The sequence below is a fragment of the Lynx rufus genome, unplaced genomic scaffold, assembly GCF_022079265.1.
Source record: "Lynx rufus isolate CCGP_SWC_20201006 ecotype Redwood Valley unplaced genomic scaffold, mLynRuf1.p SCAF_1, whole genome shotgun sequence".
Taxonomy (NCBI): domain Eukaryota; kingdom Metazoa; phylum Chordata; class Mammalia; order Carnivora; family Felidae; genus Lynx; species Lynx rufus.
This window is the reverse complement of record NW_025814823.1, coordinates 95,655,673-95,675,614: the sequence shown is the minus strand read 5'-3', so window position 1 is coordinate 95,675,614 and position 19,942 is coordinate 95,655,673.

The following is a 19,942-nucleotide window of genomic DNA, read 5'->3' as shown; positions in this document are numbered from 1 at the left end:
AGTTCACTGTAGACTGAGGCACTGCCCTGTTCTGACATTAGTTACAGCGGTGCCCTACTGTGTTCTCCACTTACAGATGAGACCAAAAGGTCCAGGGAGGAGACACTCTGAATTTTTCTTACCATCTCTTTGTGTGCCAGGCTCCTGGTCCCCTGCCCACCAACACTCAGAATCACTCCCACGTGGCCCAGAATGAGGTTGTGGCAGACTATTCTGAGGACAACATCCTAACATGGAAACGAGCAAATGTAGAAACGTTTCCCAAGTGACAGCGTTCCACAATGCACATTTCTAATCTGACCAGAATCTGTGTAGACAACTTCACATATGTATTTATAAGCTATATGAAAGAGTGATCTATTCCAAACCACTTGTTCTTTTAATTTCTCTTTCTCCTTGAGGACAAAGAGTTTCTCGGGCCTCATGGTTGACCAGATGGACCAGACAATGGTGTGCTGATACCATTTGTGCGGTGAATGAAGCTCGTGATTTCAGAACTCTCCCTGTTCTCCAAGGATCCAGGCTTCAGTCTGTTGGAAATGGCCAAATTCAATGCTAACAGTCCAGTGTGGACACTAAATTCACTCAGTTATTTAGCGATTTCTCTCGCCAGTGCCAGCCTTTGACTCGTTCCCGGTTTTCCACCACAATCCAGAGCCCCAAGTGTGCCAGGTGGTTAAGTAACAAAGGAAAACAGAGGACAGAGGTGTCCAAGTAAGGACAGCACTTTAGCTCTCTTAGACAAGGAAAGGCAAAGAGGCGCACTGTGGTGAACTATTTTGCTTATGTGAGAAATCAGCACAGAGCCAGGAAAAGGGCACCACTTTCTAGCTCTCACCTCCAACAATGCCAAGCAGTCACACAAAGGAGAAGTTTTATTGCTTATGACAGCAGCCAAGTAAAATAAGACAGAGCAAGAATCAGCGGCGTATGTTTTCACCATTACCAACACCCTTCCCACCATTGTTTTAAGCAAGATCATTCCGTGTTAACTCCTTAAAAGCCACCCATCTCTTTCTAGGGAGGTGATTGTCTATTCTTCTCCAGGAACAAGTCCTAGCACTGCCTGTTAGGCTGGAATTAAGGAGGAGCTGTAGATCTTCTCGCCAAAACCCCGACTGTGAAAGTTGTCATTGAGAAGAGCCAGCAGTGAACTCACAGCCCTGCCAGCTCGTTCGAAAGAGAATCTTTGTGTTGGCTGATGCTCTCATGAGGAAATGAGGCTAAAGATGGAGACAGGGCCAGTTGGAATACACATCCACGGGAGAGTTGGAATCCAAATGAAAATAGGGTTACTCCCTGACAGCTGGGATCTATCCACCGCCATAACTAGGGCGGGGCACTGAGCATTGTTGGGTTTTTTTCCCCTTGCTTCCCCAATTTAGAGGATTGTGCTAGAAGGACGGAATTTTAGACCTTGAAGGGAGCTGCTCTCCAGCTCTGCTAAACAGGTCTTTCTGTGAAATGGAGTCAGGTAGACTCCTAGCTGTAGACACCACCACCATGATTCATAATCTTTGTAAGAGTGAAGCCAGTAGGACTGGGGAGAAGTGAAATGTACAAGGGAGGGACGGAGTAACGAAGTCTACCTGAGCTGCAAGGGAATTTACTCTTAGACCCCTTCACGTGGATACAAATAGGTTGTTCTTCTACCAATTGTTGCATCTGACTATGAACTCGGGCATATTTGGGGATTATCACAACAACACCTCTGTGGAATGGGCACGCTTCCATCACACAGAACTCTGTATCTCAAGGACAGAATGTACAGGACAAAGTTAGGAGGCGAAATTCCGTGGCCTTGCCGCCTGCATGCACATCTCTTGTTTGCCACTTCCAGTCCTAGAACCTCGGCAAGTTACTCCATCCTCCAGGATCACCACGTAGGACTCCTCTGAGACATGCATGAGTGTTCATGCACCCCAAGGGTTGATATCATGACTTTCTGCCCAACTCCATCCTTCCTCCATTACCAGCAATCCAATGTGCTATTGAAAAGAGGTCTTCAAGACATTTCTTACCCAACTGTACTCAACATTTACTGACAGCTCCCTTTGTCGTAAAGGCTAGAATTTAGGAGGCCTGTGTGGCTTTGGAATCAGAGAGCCTGGGTTCAAAATCTGGCTTGGCTACCTGCCCTGTGTAATCTGGCTAAGCTTCAGTTCTTTTGCATGTAAAATAGAGATGAGAAGGCCTAATTCTGCATTGTTTGGCCTGCCACAAAGGATCACCTAGTGTGCAGACTCCCTATTCCTCAGGGATCAGGTAAGAGTGGCTCCATATAGCCCATTCTCCTACTTTCGGAGCTCACAACTATTTCCAAGATGACAAGGGAGTGCAAAGAAGAAAACTTGGCTTCTCACGGGTCTCTTTAACCTCTTGAATAACTGGTCCTCACTGTGCATTGTGAAAGCTGGCATTAAACCAAGGAGCAAAACTGACAGGATAGCGCTCAGACTTTGGAATTTCCTAAAAACCGCTGGTTATAAGATTGGGGACACAAAGCCAAAAAATCCAAAATCCACATCATACATGTCTCTTCCCTGAAGTTTTTATTTGTATGGATTTAGGCTTGCCTCTTCTTACCTCCATTTTTCCTCTCCTGACCCTGCTCCCCTCTCCGCCCCTGACCCCCACCCATGCAGATTTTAGTCTCACATCCCATAGCTGAGGGCTGTCTCCCGCCTCCCACATTGCCCTTCAAATGCCAAGTGCAGAACAATTTAGCTCTTCCCCACGGTAACTCCTCAACTCTCATGCCTTTCCACTCAACAAGGTTCTTCCTCCTCACAAAACCATTTTGTAAGTGGAATTTGCAGATTATTCTGAATATAATGTTCGTCCCATATTAAAGACTTACTCTACGGTAAGTATAGAAACAAATAAAGTTAGATAGAAAATACTGCCTAGAGTCTCTTAATCTCAAACAAGTCCTGTCCGGTAAGTCTCAGTATGCTAGGTCCATGTTCAAGGGTTTATGAAAATATGCATCCATGTGGATAAACAGGTGGCCATGTGTGACAAGTAATCCTCTTTAATTCTATTGATGCCATATGCTATTACTTCTTTGCAGAAGGGCACAGACTTAAGCAAAATGCTCTACATTTTTCCAGAGCACACGTACTGTCTTCAATTGAGGTGCAGTCCATCTTCCAAAAATGCAATAAAAAGGACACTCGGGGTGAAACCTGACTTTTCAGAGCGTTTGCAATTAGGATCGATGCCTTTCACTTCTGAAGCAGCTTCACGGATGGGATACAATAGGTTTGCAAACAACCCCCAGTCCTCAAGTTATCACTGGTATGGAGGTATTCACCAGTTCAGTCCAAAATGAAGTTGGCAAAAGCTACTTGCAAATGCATTTGCCCAAAGAATGGAGACGAAAATTGGCTCTCTTTGGTTTAATCCTTCGACAAACATTTATCCAGATGTACTTACTCTGCCCTGTCACAGGAAGGAACTAGTAATTGTTTCTGTGTACTGATATACTCTTATAATTAAGGCTTTGGGGAAGTGGGTAAAAAGCTGCTGGGCGTATTTAATTAAAGTTAGTAGGAAATTTAAAACCAAGCAAGCATTGTCAGAAGTACTTAGCATTTAACACAAAGAAACCCAGGTGCTGAGAAACGTATGCCAGGGCAAAGGAGAAAGCTGTAATATTCAGAAAGGAACGTCAGACAACCAGGTCTTAAATTATTCGAAAAGGACTAAAGAATCCTATGATTTCATGAAACAATACACCCATTAACAATGCCGGAATAACCCGAGTCCCTACTCTGAGTTCAATCTGGAGATTCAATACCTAATCTTGAAAAGAAAGAGAAAATTCAAGAGACGTAAGAAATCATTCCTGGTCTGGAAGATGAGACAAGAGGATAAAGAAATATTAATAGTTACATGAAAGTACAGAAAAGTAAGGGCTAGAATGTGGTACTAGCTTCAGTGTATGGTATGAACTCAGGAAGAGACAGCAAAGTAGGAGCAGAGTCATTAAGGAAAGTTTCGCTGATCAAGACGTGGCCAGACTTCAAGAATGGGGGCCAGGAGCTCCTGAGTGACTCAGTCGGTTGAGCATCAGACTTCGGCTCAGGTCATGATCTCACGGTTTGTGAGTTTGAGCCCCGCGTCGGGCTCTGTGCTGACAGCTCAGAGCCTGGAACCTGCTTCAGATTCTGCGTGCAGCTCCCCCACCCTCCGTCCCACCCCTGCTTGTGCTCTGTCTTACTCTGTCTTTCAAAAATAAATAAACATAAAAAAAAAGAATGGGGGCCAAATTAAAAGGTTTCCAGTGACCAAATCTGGGACTATTAAAAAAATATCACACACACACACACACACACACACACACACACATATATATAACACACACACACACACGTGTGTGTGTGTGTGTGTATGTATATATATAGTAGTAATAGGTTATAATCTATAAACCTAATAGCAACCAGTGAGACCATACTAATCCAAAAAAAAATTATTTAAAATATGCATACATGGAAGAAAAGAGACAGTTTTTTTATGGTAGAATTCTAATTGATAAGTCTAGAAGAAATGGTAGAGAATGAAATTCATCGTTTTGCAAACACCACAGCGGTCAATGATGCAAGCAAGAATCACTCGGGGATTCTAAAATGAATGGGCCAAAGTCTACAGAGAAAATGGATCTGTGCACAATCTCAAAGTAACTCCCCTACAAAGCACTTAAGGTACAAAGAGAGTAAGAGTAACCCAACTGAACAGGACAGTCTGCCCCAGAATTCACGTTCATGTTCTTCCTGTGCCCTTAACCCAATTTAACTGGCTTCCTTATAAGAAGAGAAAGACATAGACAGAAACAAGGAGAACGCCATGTGTCCATGGAGACCAAGTTTGGAATTACGCTGCCAGAAGCCAAGAAATGCCTGGGGCTTCCAGAATCTGGCAGAGACAAGGAAAGATTCTCTCCTGGAGGCTCCGGTGGGAGCATGGCCCTCAGATGTCTAGCCTCCAGAATTATGAGGAAATAAGTATCTACTGCCTCAAGCCAGTCAGCCTGTGGTCCTTTGTCATGTAACCCTAGCAAACCAACGCAGTAAGTTCACAGTAGCAGAACACAGAAGACCCCACTTTTTAGTCAGTGACTGAAGGAAATATCAACAGGGAAAAGATGTATCAACATCAAGTTCTTCCTGACACAAGGCAGGGAGACGGGCACAATTTCACTTCTGCAGCGCTCTTGACAAAATTTTTAACATCGGTGGAGAGGCAAGCAGAGAAATTCAAACTGAGAAACATTCGGGGAAGTGATTGGCTGATACACTGTAACAGTGTCAAGGATGTGAAGAGACAAAAAAAAAAAAAAAAAAAAGAGAGAGAGAGCTGATTAACTGTCCCAAGACTGGAGGAAACAACGCAGAGATAACAAAATGAAATATGGGATCCTGGATTATAAACTAGGAGGAACAAAAAGAGACATTAAGAGGGACAAAGGGCAACATTTAAATAATGTCTTTAGAGTCGTTTATTTCTTGGTTCGGAATACTGTACGATGCTTACATAAGATGTTATCATTGGGAGAAGCTGAAGGAGGGACATTCAGGAACCCAGTGTACTATTTATACAGCTTATTTCAAGTCTCCAAGTATTTCCAAATAGAATAATTTCAAATTTTATTTTAATGTTTATTTATTTATTTATTTTTGAGAAAGAGAGAGAGAGAGAGAGAGAGTATGTGAGCAGGAGCATGGGAGGGGCAGAGAGAGAGGGAGACACAGAATCCAAAGCAGTTTCCAGGCTCTGAGCTGTCAGCCCAGAGCACCACGTGGGGCTCGAACTCATGAGCCACAAGAGCCAAGTCGGACTCCCAACCAACTGAGCCACCCAGTCACCCCAAGCACCAGACTCTTGATTTCAGCTCAGGTCATGATCTCCTACTTTGTGAGATCAAGCCCCACATTGGGCTCTGTGCTGACAGTGGAAGAGCCTACTTGGGCTTCTCCCTCCCTCCTTCTCTGCCCCTCCCCTTCTCGCTCACGCGCGCGCTCTCTCTCAAAATAAACAAACGTTTGAAAAACCTAAAAATATAAAAAATGATAAATAAATAAATAAATAGCTTTCCATGGGCCAGGTATGCCCGAAAAAGGAAAGCAATAATGTTGGAGTAAGTAAGACTCACACTTCACTGCTGACTATTTCAAAGCTCAGCTTTCATTTGTTTTTGAAGGTGTTTCTGTTGAGGAAATTGATGTTAAATCTCACCATGTAAAATATCAACGTTTCCTTTGACTATCCCTCTCGTCTGTCCCCAGAGAACTCAAAATCACAAAACACTAAAACCTTCTGGAAGCCATTTCAGCGTTTGTTTTTTGTTTTTTTGTTTTCCACCTCTTGGTCATCTGTCTCTGAGGAGTCTACTTCCCACAAATTAAGCAGTAATATCTCAACATGCCAATATCCATAGAGATTTGTTGGGGGGGTGGGGCAAGTGTTTAGGGATCTGTGTAAGAAGCAGGTGGCCTATCCTTTCTAAGTTAACAAGAGAAAATATTTCTGATATCTGAGTAATAACTGAGGTCCCAGGGATGTTTTCCAAAAAAGAGAAAGGGAAAGAAAATAAAAAGAAAAGAAAGGAAGAGATCCTAGAACAGTAAAGACAGACGGCCTCTATCCAAGATCTCACATCAAACTATAAAAGAACTATCCCACTGGGGGGAAAAAATCACAAGAGTTATTTTATCCTTTTCTTTCCTTCATTTCCTAATTTAGCAAAATCCTTCCCTGCTCTCTCCACTACCCATAACCAGCACTTTCAGCAGAGCCTACCCCACCCCCCCCACCCCTCCCACCCCACCCTGGCCTTCCCACTTTGTATACTTGGTTCCGGGGGAGAGAGTAAGTCGCCGCAGCTGCGCCAAACCTTACTCTCCTGTGGCCCAGTTCCCTCATTGTCCCCAAGAAAGGCTTGCCATTTGCACAGATGTGTCAGAGTCCTTGCAAAGCCAAGCGACCCACCTTCCATGCTCTGCTCCCAAAACTTCAGAAGCACGAGCAAGCACAATACACAGTATCAAGACACCTTAAAAATATCCCACCGTTGGGGCGCCTGGGTGGCACGTCGGTTAAGCGTCCGACTTCAGCCAGGTCACGATCTCGCGGTCCGTGAGTTCAAGCCCCGCGTCGGGCTCTGGGCTGATGGCTCAGAGCCTGGAGCCTGTTTCCGATTCTGTGTCTCCCTCTCTCTCTGCCCCTCCCCCGTTCATGCTCTGTCTCTCTCTGTCCCAAAAATAAAATAAAAACGTTGAAAAAAAATAAAAAAAAAAATATCCCACCGTACACTCTAAGCCTACAATTTCTCCTTTTCCCCATGATCCCTACAGGAGACAACTCAAGCTTGTTCAAAAATATGCCTGCTGCTCGGTAGGAATCCTGACTTAGAGCTTCTCTGTTCCCTCAGGTGTTTGTGTTTGGAGTTCTTGGTAGTAATGAAGGCTCAGGAGAAGGTTTTAGATGATTCCTGGCTTTTGCTGCTAGAGGGCAACAGTCTGGCTGACAAGGGATCTTTGTAATTGGGTGTCCCTAGGAAGGACCTAAGTACCTGGTTTTAGGAAGCACATGCTTCCCCCACCTGGGTATGAATGCAGCGAGGTTCTGCCTGGGAGAAACAGACAGAGACAAAGAATCATGATCTCTAAACAGTGATGAGGCTACCATCACATCCTCTTCTACACGAATTCCTAATTCCAACGACCTTTAAAGCTCTCAGGCAGATTAGCAACTGGTGCGTCTTAAGGATTCAAAGAGCGCTAGATCAACTTCTGACCGGGGAGTAATGTTATTGTGTGATACCTATGTTAGATGAGATATCTGACTTATACGTTTTTTGGAAAATTAACATGAATGCACTTATTTCCCAGGGAACTTTTTTTTTAGTTTCAAGAGGCAGAGGTTCAACCCAAATTGGCCAGGCGCAAGAAATGGAAGGTCTATGTGCACAGAAGTAGGTTGGATACGGGGAGAGATGTACTTCCTCAGATAAATGACCACCCTATACTGTTGCCGGTAGTGGTCACCGCTGGGTCCTACCAAATGGTCTTACGTAGAACCATCTCTCTCCCTTCTCCACATTCTTCTTTCTTGACTTTATTTTCCCATAGTGTTCCTCAAATAGTAGCAAAACTGGCATCTGGCATTTCTAGGCTTACATCCTCTTACCTCATCCATCATGCAACAAAAAGAGCATCCCTTTTCACATAGTTCCAGCAACAGTTTCCCAGTTTAAATCTCAATGGAACACAGGGGAGGGGAAGAGGGGGAAAAAAAAAGTTACAAGCAGAGAGGGAGGGAGGCAAACCATAAGAGACTCGTGAATACAGAGAACAAACTGAGAGTGGATGGGGGTGGGGGGCAGGGGAAAGTGGGCGATGGGCACTGAGTAGGGCACCTGTTGGGATGAGCACTAGGTGTTGTATGGAAAACAATTTGACAATAAATTGTATTAAAAAGAATCTCAATGGAAAACACACATATGCATACATACACATAGAAGTAAACCACACTACTACAACTACCATTGACAACACCAACACTCTTTGTCCACATTTAAGTCATACACCTATCACTGGGCCAAGGGTAATAGGCTGTCCTTCCATGGCTGACTCATGCGCCAACATCTGCAACTTGGAGCCAAACAGCATGGAGTCCATCTTGCACCCCATGCACAGAGAATGAGGGTCGAGTCCCTTCCCAAAGGAAAACCAACTTTCAATTATCTAAAGAGAAGAGAATGCACATTGGCAATGTCAACACTAAGATTTCGTCCAACCCAAAGACTTCAAGCTTCTGATCATCATAGCCGACCTCAGGTATGTTTCTCCCCACAATACCCTTCAATGTGTGATGAGAGGTAGAATTTGCTAAGACCCCTTTAAAAACTTTCTTCTGTCAGATACTTCTATCAAACACTAGGATAAAATAGCATCCATTTTTAGAACCCACAGTTGAAATAACACTTTTACACACGAATGCATGTATACCTATTGGTAGCCAGGGGTCATTACCTCATGACTGTTCTGCTTTGAATTGGGTTTATGTGATGCTGAGTTTATTAAAATTATTGAGTTCCAGGTCCCCAAAAGGGACAGAAAATATAAACTGAAAACTCTTCCAAAAATAGTTGAAAATGTTAGATTAAAAACTTTTACATGTTGAATCACTAAATTGTACATCTGAAACTAATAGTACACTGTATGTTAACTAACTGGAATTTAAATAAAATCTTTTTTTAATGTTTCTGGAATGGCAATGGAGGAGATCTGCCACCTATTTTTGACCAGCAATCGTAACTAGTAAAAATTAGTTACAAGGGAAAAACATTTCAAGTCTGGAGAAATTGTCCTAAGGGCATCAAGCATGTGGTAGGCTGGATAATGGCGACCCAGAGACCCCATGTCCTCATCTTCAGAATTTGTAACTGTTATCTTTTTTAAATCATTTTTTAATGTTTATTTTTCAGAGAGAGAGAGAGACAGAGTATGAGCAGGGTAGGGGCTGACAGAGAGGGAGACACAAAATCCAAAGCAGTCTCCAGGCTCCAAGATGTCAGCATAGAGCCCAATGTGGGGCTTGAACCTACGAACCATGAGGTCATAACCTGAGCCAAAGTCAGATGCTTAATTGACGGAGCCACCCAGGCACTCCCATAACTGTTCACATTTAAGAAAAAGGTTTTTTTGCAGATGTGATTATGTTAAAATCAAAAGGTTAACCTGGATTATCTTGTTGAGCTGTTAATTCAATTGGAACTATCTTTACAAGAGTGAACCAGAAGATTTGGTAAGACAAAGTCCGAGAAGATATTATGACCTATGGGCACCGAGGTTAAAGTGATGTGGCTACAAACCAAGGGAAGCTAGTAGCCACCAGAAGCTGGAGTAGGCAAGGAATGGATCCTTTCCGAGAAACCCCAACACGGCACAACTCAGTGCTAACACTGTAATTTTAGTCCAATGATACCGATTTAGGACTTCTGGCCTCCAGAATCGCAACACGATAACTTTCTTTGTTTTAAGCCACAAGGTGTGTGGTCATATGCTACATCTGCCATAGGAAACAAATACACAGCAAATAAAGGAAAACTTACTTAAGAAAAGTGACTGAATGTCAGAATAGGCAGAGTCTGTGGTCCCTACGCCGTGATGGAGGGTTACTCTGCTATCCAAAACAAAACATCATGAGGAAAAATATCTATAGACCAAGAACTCTTATGAATATAGATCTAAAAAGCCTCACCACAAAGTGATTGTATACCTTGACAAGTGGGATCTATCCCACAAGGGTAAAGTAGGTGTAACATTCAGGTCAGAAACAAGATAAGGATGTCTGATCTCATCAATTCCAACTAGCATTGTATTGGAAGTGCAGTTAGGCAATAAATAAATAAACGAACAGACAAATAACCATCAGATCGCAAAGATGTAAGCCTCTATCTCTATTTGTAGGTGACATAACCTTGTATATAGAAAATCCTAAGAAATCCACTGAAAATTATTAGAATGAAAACAACTGGCTCAGCAAGGTTACAGCATACAAGTGTTTTTAAATGTCTTTTTAATTAAATTAATAAAGTATAGAAAAATCTGTTTTATTCCTATACTTTTGCAGTGTATAATAGTAAAAAGCACCAGTAAAACAATCTCATTTAAAATGCTATCAACAGTTTAACGAAACAAGAGAAACTGTTGCTCTGAAAACTATACAATGACGTTGAGAGAAAGTCAAGATCTAAGTAAATGCCACAACATTCCATGTTCATTAATTTAAAGACTCACAGGTGTTAAGATGGCAACATTCACCAAATTAATCTACAGATTCAATACAATCCATGTAAGATCTCACCCACTCAATTAATTAAGAAGGCAAAAATATACTACTGATAAAAGACAGTCTCATCCACAAACGATGTTGGAAAAACTGGACAATGACATGCAAAACAATGAACGTGGACCACCATCTCATACCATACAGAAAAATAAACTCAAGATGGATTAAAGACCCAAATGTGAAACTTGAAACCATAAAACTCCTAAAAGAAAATATAGGTGTAATTTCTGTGACAGCAGTCACAGCAATCTTTTTTTCTAGAGGTGTCTCCTCAGGCAAGGGAAATAAAAGCAAAGTTAAACTGTTGAGACAACCCCCCAAAATGAAAAGGTTTTGCACCACCAAGAAACCAACAACAGAACAAAAATGCAACCTACTGAATGGGACAAGATTTTTGCAAACAATATATCTGGTTAAGGGGTTAACATTCAAAATATATGAAGAGCTTCCACAACTCAACACCACCCCCACCACCACCAACAACAACAAAAACCCACAAATAACCTGATTTAAAAATGGGTGTAGGACCTGAATAGGCAATTTTCCAAAGAAGACATACAGATGTCCAACAGACAAAGGAGAAGATGCACAGTCTAATCATCAGGGAAGTAGAAATGAAAACCATTAGGAGTTATCACTGCACCCCAGTCAGAATGGTTAGAATCAAAAGCACAAGAAATAAGAAGTGTTGGCGAGGATGTAGGGAACAAGGAACCTTGACACACTGTTGGTCGGAAGGCAAACTGATACAGCCACTGTGGAAGACAGTATGGGGATTCCGCCAACAACTAAAAATAGAATTACTGTATGATCCAGTGATTCCATGACTAGATACCTATGCAGAGAAAATAAGAACACTAGTTCAAAAACATATAAGCACCCCTCTGTGTACCGCATCATTATTTTACAATAGCCAGGCTATGGAAGCAACCCAAGTATCCATGGATATGGATAAGAAGATGTGGTATGTACACACACACACAACACACACACACTGGAACATTACTCAGCCATAACGAAGAATGAGGTCTTGCTATTTCCAACAACATGAATGGACCTAGAGGGTATCTGGTAAGCAAACTAAGTTAGAGAAAGACAGACCATACGATTTACTCGTACAGGGAATTTAAAAACAGAACGAATGAACAAAGGTGAAAACAAGACCAAAAAACACTCTTAAATATAGAGAACTGAGGCTTCCCAGAGGGGTAAGTAGGCGAGAGGATGTGTGAAATCGATCAAAGAGATTAAGATTACACTTCTCTTGATGAGCACTGAGGAATGTATAGAATTGTTGAATCATTATAGTATACACCTATAACTAATAACACTAAGTTATTTTACTTTGACTTAAACAATAAAAAAAATCATGCCACCCCAAGAAAAAAATCACCCCCCAAAAATAATCACCTATTTTTTTCACCTTTTTTTGTATTAACTGACAATCTGATCCTAAAGATCGTACAAAAATTCAAAGGACTCAAATCAAAACAACCTTGAAAAGGAACAAAGTTGGAAAACTCATATTTTTCCATCTCAAAGCTTACTACAAAGCCCCAATGGGGCACCTGGGTGGCTCAGTTGGTTGAGTGTCTGACTTCAGATCAAGTCATGATCTCACGGTTCATGAGTTTGAGCCCCATGTCAGGCTCTGTGCTGACAGCTCAGAGCCCGAGGCCTGCTTCAGATTATGTGTCTCCCTCTCTCTGCCCCTCCCCTGCTCATGCTCTGTCTCTGTCTCTCAAAAATAAATAGAAATGTTAAAAAAAATTTTTTTAAAAAGCCCCAGTAAGCATGCACCACAGTGTGGCACTGGATTGAGTACAGATATATTGATAAATAGAAGAAAACTGTGAGTCCAAATCTACACCTTCACATTCATGGTCAAATGATTTTTATCAAGGGTACCAAGATCATTCTAAGGGAAAAGAATGGCCTTTTCAACAAATGGTGATGGGAAGACTCGATATGTAAATGCCAAAGAATTCATTTCTACCTCTACCTCACATCATATACAAAAATTCTGAAACTACATTCAATACTCAAATGCAAAAGCTAAACATACAAAATTCTTAGAAGAAAACGTGCTCTTGGATTAGGCAATGGTTTCTTAGAAATGGCACAAGAAAAAGAAAGGTAAATTTGACACCAAAATTAGAAAATTTGGGGTTTCAAGGAATCATAAGTGAAGAGTCAACCCACAGAATATGGGGGAGAATTTGTACAAATCAAATATTTTATAATGAACTTGTATCTAGAAAACATAGCAACTCTTAGAACTCAATTATGAGACAGACAAATATCCATATCCCTATATGAACAAAAGATATCAACAGGTATTTCTCCAAAAATGGCCAATAAGTACAAGAAAAAAAATGCTCAATATGATTAGCTATTAGGATAAGGCAAATCTGGGGTACCTGGATGGCTCAGTCAGTTAAACATTCAACTTCAGCTCACTCCATGACCTCACGGTTCATGAGTTCGAGCCCCACATAGGGCTCTGTGCTGACAGCTCAAAGCCTGGATCCTGCTTCAGATTCTGTGTCTCCCTCTCTCTCTGCCCCTCCCTAGCTTGCACTCTGTCTCTCTCTCTCAAAAAATAAATAAACATTAAAAAAAAATTTTAAGGATGAGGTAAATCAAAACTATAATGAGATATTACTTTACATTTTCTGAGGTTAAACACAGAGGTGCTCTAAGATCCAGCAATGTTACTCCTACATATATACCCATGAGAAATAAAAACATATGTCCTCACAAAAATTTGTACGTGACTGGTCATAACAGCATTATTTATAATAGCCAAAAAGTGCTAATTCCCTAAACACCCATTAACTGAAAAATGGATAATTACCATGTGGTGTATCTATGCAATGGAATATTATTTGGCAACACAAAAGAATATACTGGAACGTGGTACAAATGGGCGAACCTTGACAATGCTGTGCTAAGGGAAAGAAGCCAGTCACAAATGACTATATATGGTAGGATTCTATCTACATGAAATATTCTGAAAAGGAAAATCCATAGAGATAGAAGGGAGATTAGTGGCTCAGGGTGATGAACCCTGAGGGACATCAGGAGAGTCCACTAAATGATAAGGGGTTTATTTTTTAGGTGATGACAATATTCTAAACTTACTTGTGGTCAAAGCTGAAAACTGAACATACAAAAACCCATTGAAATGTGTGCATTAAATGGGTGAATTTATGGTAGGTGAAGTTTATCTAAATAGCTCTTAAAAAGCAGAAATAAAGTAACAATTAGAAATAAGAGCACCGGGGTGTCTGGAGAGCTCAGTTGCTTGAGCATCTGATTCTTGATTTCAGCTCAGGTCATGATCTCACAGTTCAGGAGATTGAGCCCGGTGTTGGGCTCTGTGCTAACAGTGCAAAGCCTGGTTGGGATTCTCTCTCTCCCTCTCACTCTCTGTCTCAAAAAAACTTTAAGAACTAAGAGCAATGAATGTGTGAGGGAGCCAATTCCCTAGATAGGATTTTTGGTCTCATCCCAGCACTGGAGTCGAAGCACCAAGAAGAAAAGACCATGGACCTAGGGAAAGCAAAATCAAAGGGAGGCATCTCTGCATTAAATTAGACCCTGTTTGGGCTTCTCCATGAAGACACCAACAAGAACAAACCACCTGCCAATACATGGTCATCAGCCAATCCTATCCAGGACTGAGGGTCACCTAACAGTGACTGATACTTCTTGGCAGTTTGGAATTCCAGTTTATGCCTTTCACATGCTTTATTTGTCTCCAAACTGAGAAATCACATAAAAAATTGTCACGAGAACCCTGAACTCCTGGCATAAGCCAACACCTGAGAGGCCTCACAGGAGTTCCCACATCAAATTCACCACTGAGGAGAACACCAATTCTCAAATTACAAAATACAACATGGCAGAAGTTCCATGAGAAAGAATCTGCAGTAAAATAAATCCTAGCATAGACACCTTCAGAAAAATCAAGGGACGTAACAGCAACTAATTTTTTGACAAAAGCGTATTTTAAATGTTCCAAGAGGGGCTCCTGGGTGGCTCAGTTGGTTAAGCATCCGACTTCGGCTCAGGTCATGATCTCCTGGTTCACGGGTTTGAGCCCCACATCAGGCTCTGTGCTGACAGCTCAGAGCCTGGAGCCTGCTTCGGGTTCTGTGTCACCTTCTCTCTCTGCCCCTTCCCTGCTCACGCTTTGTCACTCAAAAAATAAATAAATGTTAAAAACAATTTAAATTAATTAATTAATTAATTAAATGTTCACATGAGTCAAGTTAGATTTTAAAAGAAACCAAAAAGAAATTCTGAGTAAGAAAAGCAGTCATGAAAAGTTTAAAGGCAGTGATGGGTTCAAAAGCAAATTAAACCTGAAATGAAAACCAGTGAACTGCAAATATATAGGAGAATATGTTCTAGAATGAAGTGGAGAGAAATCAGGCCAAAATACAAAAAAAAAAAAAAAAGCTGTTAAGAGACCCAAAGAAGAGCATGAAAAATTCTAAACTCTTTTTTTTTTTTTTGAGAGAGAGAGAGAGAGAGAGAGAGAGAGCACGCACAAGAAAGGGAGGAGCAGAGAGAGAGAAAGGAACAGAGGATCTGAAGTAGGATCTGTACAGCCAACAAAGAGCCCAATGCAGGGCTCAAACCCATGAACCATAAGATCATGACCTGAGCCAAAGGCGGCCGCTTAAGACTGAGCTACCCAGGTGCCCCCCAAACTCTTTCTAAAAGGAGATGTTCAAGAGAACAGCAAGACCCGATATTAAAAGAGAAAATATCTGGAATTTTTTAGAGTGCTGATTCTAGAAGGTGAACAAATTCTCAACAAGATACATTTTCAAACTATACCTAGACACATCAGAGACGGCAGAACAATAAGGACAATGCAAGTATTTGGACTCATCCACAGTAAAGAGTTCTGCCTTTACTCACAATCTCTCAAAAAATTAAATCATCTTTAATGATGACCCTACGTGAAAAATAGCTAATCTCACTCTGCATCCCCCCTTCACCTATAGGCAAGCTCTCCTCATGGGCCAAACTCACCCAGAAACCACAAAAAAAAAAAAAAAAAAAGAAGAACCTAGGGCTTCCAGATATATAGGTTGGGCTCTGGAGGCAGACAGTAGGCAGAACAGAATGGAAGACACAGAACAACTTCCTCCTCCAAGTTGCATAGAATCTTGTGGCCAAGTTTAAATTATTAAGTTTTGGAACAACCATGGTACCCACAATATTTCCTAATGCCTGGATACTTTAACCCTCAAAACAAAATAATGACAGTAATAGATTAGAGTCTACTCAATAAAATAAATTAGTGGGGCGCCTGGGTGGCTCAGTCAGTTAAGCATCTGACTTTGGCTCAGGTCATGATCTGGTGGTTGGTGAGTTTGAGCCCCACATCAGGCTCTGTGCTGACGGCTCAGCTCGGAGCTTAGAACCTGCTTTGGGTTCTGTGTTTCCCTCTCTCTCTGCCCCTCCCCCCGCTTTGCTCACACTCTGTCTCTCTCTGTTTCTCTGTCTCCCAAAAACAAATAAATGTTAAAAAAATTTTTTAATACAATAAAAAAATTAGAATGTATTGATAAAAATAAGGAAAATTAAAAAGCCAGCAGAAGGCCAACTAATAAATATAAGATGACAGAATTTAAAAATCACTGAATTTTTGCAACTAACATTGTAACACTTGATTCAGGCAAGAATCCTCAATAGACACTAGGGCTAATGAGTCAACGCTTTGTCAGGTACAGCATATTTACATAGTCAAAATGTATCTCTTCTCAAATTACCTTTAAATTATAAAAGTAGAACATTCATTTTAGAGTTGAGAAATCTAGTGCAAACTACCTGACCCAAGTGATCTAAGTTAACAGAAAAGGTGACCACCTTCGCAGTGTAACACACTGAAAATAACACATCATTTATGCAGTAAATCCGTGACTTGAAGGTAATTAAAAGGAAACTGGAGACAAATTCAAATTAAGGGGTAATGTATGAAGTAAATTACTTGTACTCTTCAAAAATGTCAATTTCATTCAGAACAAAGGCTGGGAAAGTTCTTTAGGTGGAAGATCAAAGTGGCATGACAACAAAATGCAATGCATAATCTTGAAATTACATCCTGGACTGCAAAGAAAAAGAGAAAGAAAGAAAAGAAATTCTCCAAAGGTTCTATCTGTCGAATTGGCAAAATGTGAACAGATGCTAGTGGTTGGTGGCGAGCAATGCCTGAAAGTATGGAGGGCAAGAAGAGGGTCAACGGCAATTCACTTTCTAGTGGAAAGAAAAGAGGTGTTATTTATAGGTGGAGAGAGTGCGACTATGAGAAAGCAAATGGGGCAGGGGTGCCTGGGTGGCTCAGTCAGGTGAGCGCCTAACTGTTGATTTCAGCTCAGATCATGATCTCACGGTTCGGGGTGAAATCGACCTCCATGTCGGGCTCTGCACTGACAGATTCTCTCTCTCTCTCTCTCTCTCTCTCTCTCTCTCTCTCTCTCTCTCTCTCTCTACCCGCCTCCTGCTCATGCGTGTTCTCTCTCTCTCTCTCTCTCAAAATAAAGAAAGAAACTTAAAAAAAAGGAAAGAAAGAAAGAAATCAAATGGGGCTAAATGTTCTCAACTGACGAATTTGGATCAAGGATACATTAGAGTGTTTATAGTCCTTCTTGCAAATTTATATTAGGAGTTATTTCACAATAAAAATATTAACCCAAAGCATACAAATCAACTTTACAGGTATAAACACTGTGAACTTAACCATGCTGATCTCAAGAATTTTTACCATCCTTCGAAATAAAAAGGTAAATTTTTCTATTTGTAGTATATGTGTGGAATTAACTGTGGATGATGCAAAACTTGGTCAGAAAGTCACATGTAGCAGAGCCAAGTTTAGCCAGCAGGCCATTTCCTTTTATGGGATATGTAGCTTTGTCTCTGCAAATAAATAAAGGAGCTTTCAATAGAATTGTCTGAAGTCTAGTGTCTGTTTCAATCTTTTCAGTAAACCTGTAAAGGCTTTCCATTATCACCGTCGTGTTAAACTCTTGCAATGAGATAGTTTCAACAACGAACATGAAATTAGTTTTCCTTTTTCCCCACCACACTATGCTTTCATTTCTTCAACGATTTATAGACTTAAAAATCTTTGGTGTCCCTTGTAGCTTCTGTTCACTTCTTAGGAATCAAGGAGAAAAGAAAAATGGTGGCCCTCTCTCAGTCTGTGAATGAAATAGCCCAGCTTAGCATATTAGGCTACCCTGGGAACTAAGAGCATCACAGCAGAGGAGGACCAGATAAGCCAGGGAGAGCCTAAGCGTAGTTTGAGAACATCAGCTTCCCTGGCCATGGTCATTGGCTGGAGTGCATTGATGTCCACTCATTTACTACTGAGTTCTATTCATTGCTCTTTTTTCTTTGTTCCTATTTCCACAAGCAAATTTAAATCTCATCGAATAGCTACATTAGCCTACCACTGCCTCTTCTTTACTCCATAAAGCATAGAGACTAATGACTCCTTTTGAGTTCATCTTAGAAAGTACCTTGAAGGAGTTTTACTTCTTCCTAAATCCATACTCACAGTAGCCATGTTGGAATAATATGGTTGTCCTGAAAAATAAACTGGAACTTAGATTCCTGCTTTCCTACTATTAAAGACTTCCTTGGGCCCGACAAATCTTCCAGACGACTTCCACTGGTCTTACCACCTAGAAAAAATGCCATGCTCATAGTTCATGCATTAGAAAGGGATTCAGATGCGATGGGATGGGGCAGGGTGGCATGGCATGAAAGAGAATGACTCAAATAGAATGGAATTCATGTCTCGGGGAAGGACAAAGGGGGGCTGTCCTCAGTCAATTAAGCTCCATGGCATATATGACCTCAAGCTCTATAGTACTTCTGTTAAATAATAAACCACATCATTGTTCAGAAATACCCCTTCACCAGTTTCTATCAGATTACCACCACCCATCTTTCCCAAAGCTTACATTTAGCAAATACAAAGGTTTGTTTTAGAAAGGTTAATTTTGGGTTTGACTGACAGGCAAATTCAGTTCGGTGGGAAGATGTGGGTCACCGAAGGCAGTTATAGTTAAAAAAAAAAGTGCTATCAAGTGGATTGGAAAGAACAATGATTTTATCCAAGGAAAACGGAAATGTGCCCAAAAGAGACAGAGAGAGAGAGAGAGAGAGAGAGGTAGAAAGTAACAGCTTAGAGTAGGGAGTTTTTCTCACACAGCGCTGAGGGCAGTTCACAAAATGGCAAACATTTGCTCAGGATAATGTGTCTGTAAAAGAGTGAAACTTTCATCTGATATCACAAGGTTACACCTGCAACTGAGAGAAAAGGGCAAGATTCCACAGAGATGTAAGTGAACACCGATGATGAATGTAGGGAACCAGGCCATTAAGATTTATCAAATCAGATTCAGTGGATACTCTTTGAACTTACATATTATCTACCTGGACATATGTGACACTCAATGTTCTCAAACTTAAACTCCACGCTTTCACTCTCTAAATGAGTAACTAGAAATAGAATGTATTCAGGATCTGTGGCAAAGAAGGGACAAAGTCTTAGAAGATTTCAAGGTTATATTTCAATCCTGCTTTGACAAATTTAAGAGGAGGAAAAGGCTGGCATAACACCATTGTGGATTATAAAAATGCTTATATTCATACATTACTGATGGCATAAAGTTTCATCAATCGGATTAAACCTCCCAAAAATTCTTGGGTCAAAATGGCAAATATCCACAGGTTTTGATGCTATTTTATTTTTAAAAATAAAATTGAGGTGCGCCTGGGTGGCTCAGTTGGTGGGGCGTCCGACTTCGGTTCAGGTCATGATCTCATGGTTTGTGGGTTTGAGCCCCATGTTGGGCTCTGTGCTGACAGCTCAGAGTCTGGAGCCTGCTTCCGATTCTGTGTCTCCCTCTCTCTCTGCCCCTCCCCCACTTGTGCTCTGTCTCTCTCTCTCTCAAAAATAAATAAATTTTTTAAAATATTAATTAATTAATTAATTAATTAATTAAATAAAATTGATGTAGCCCTGGATGCAGGGCTCAATCTTGCAAACCCAGAG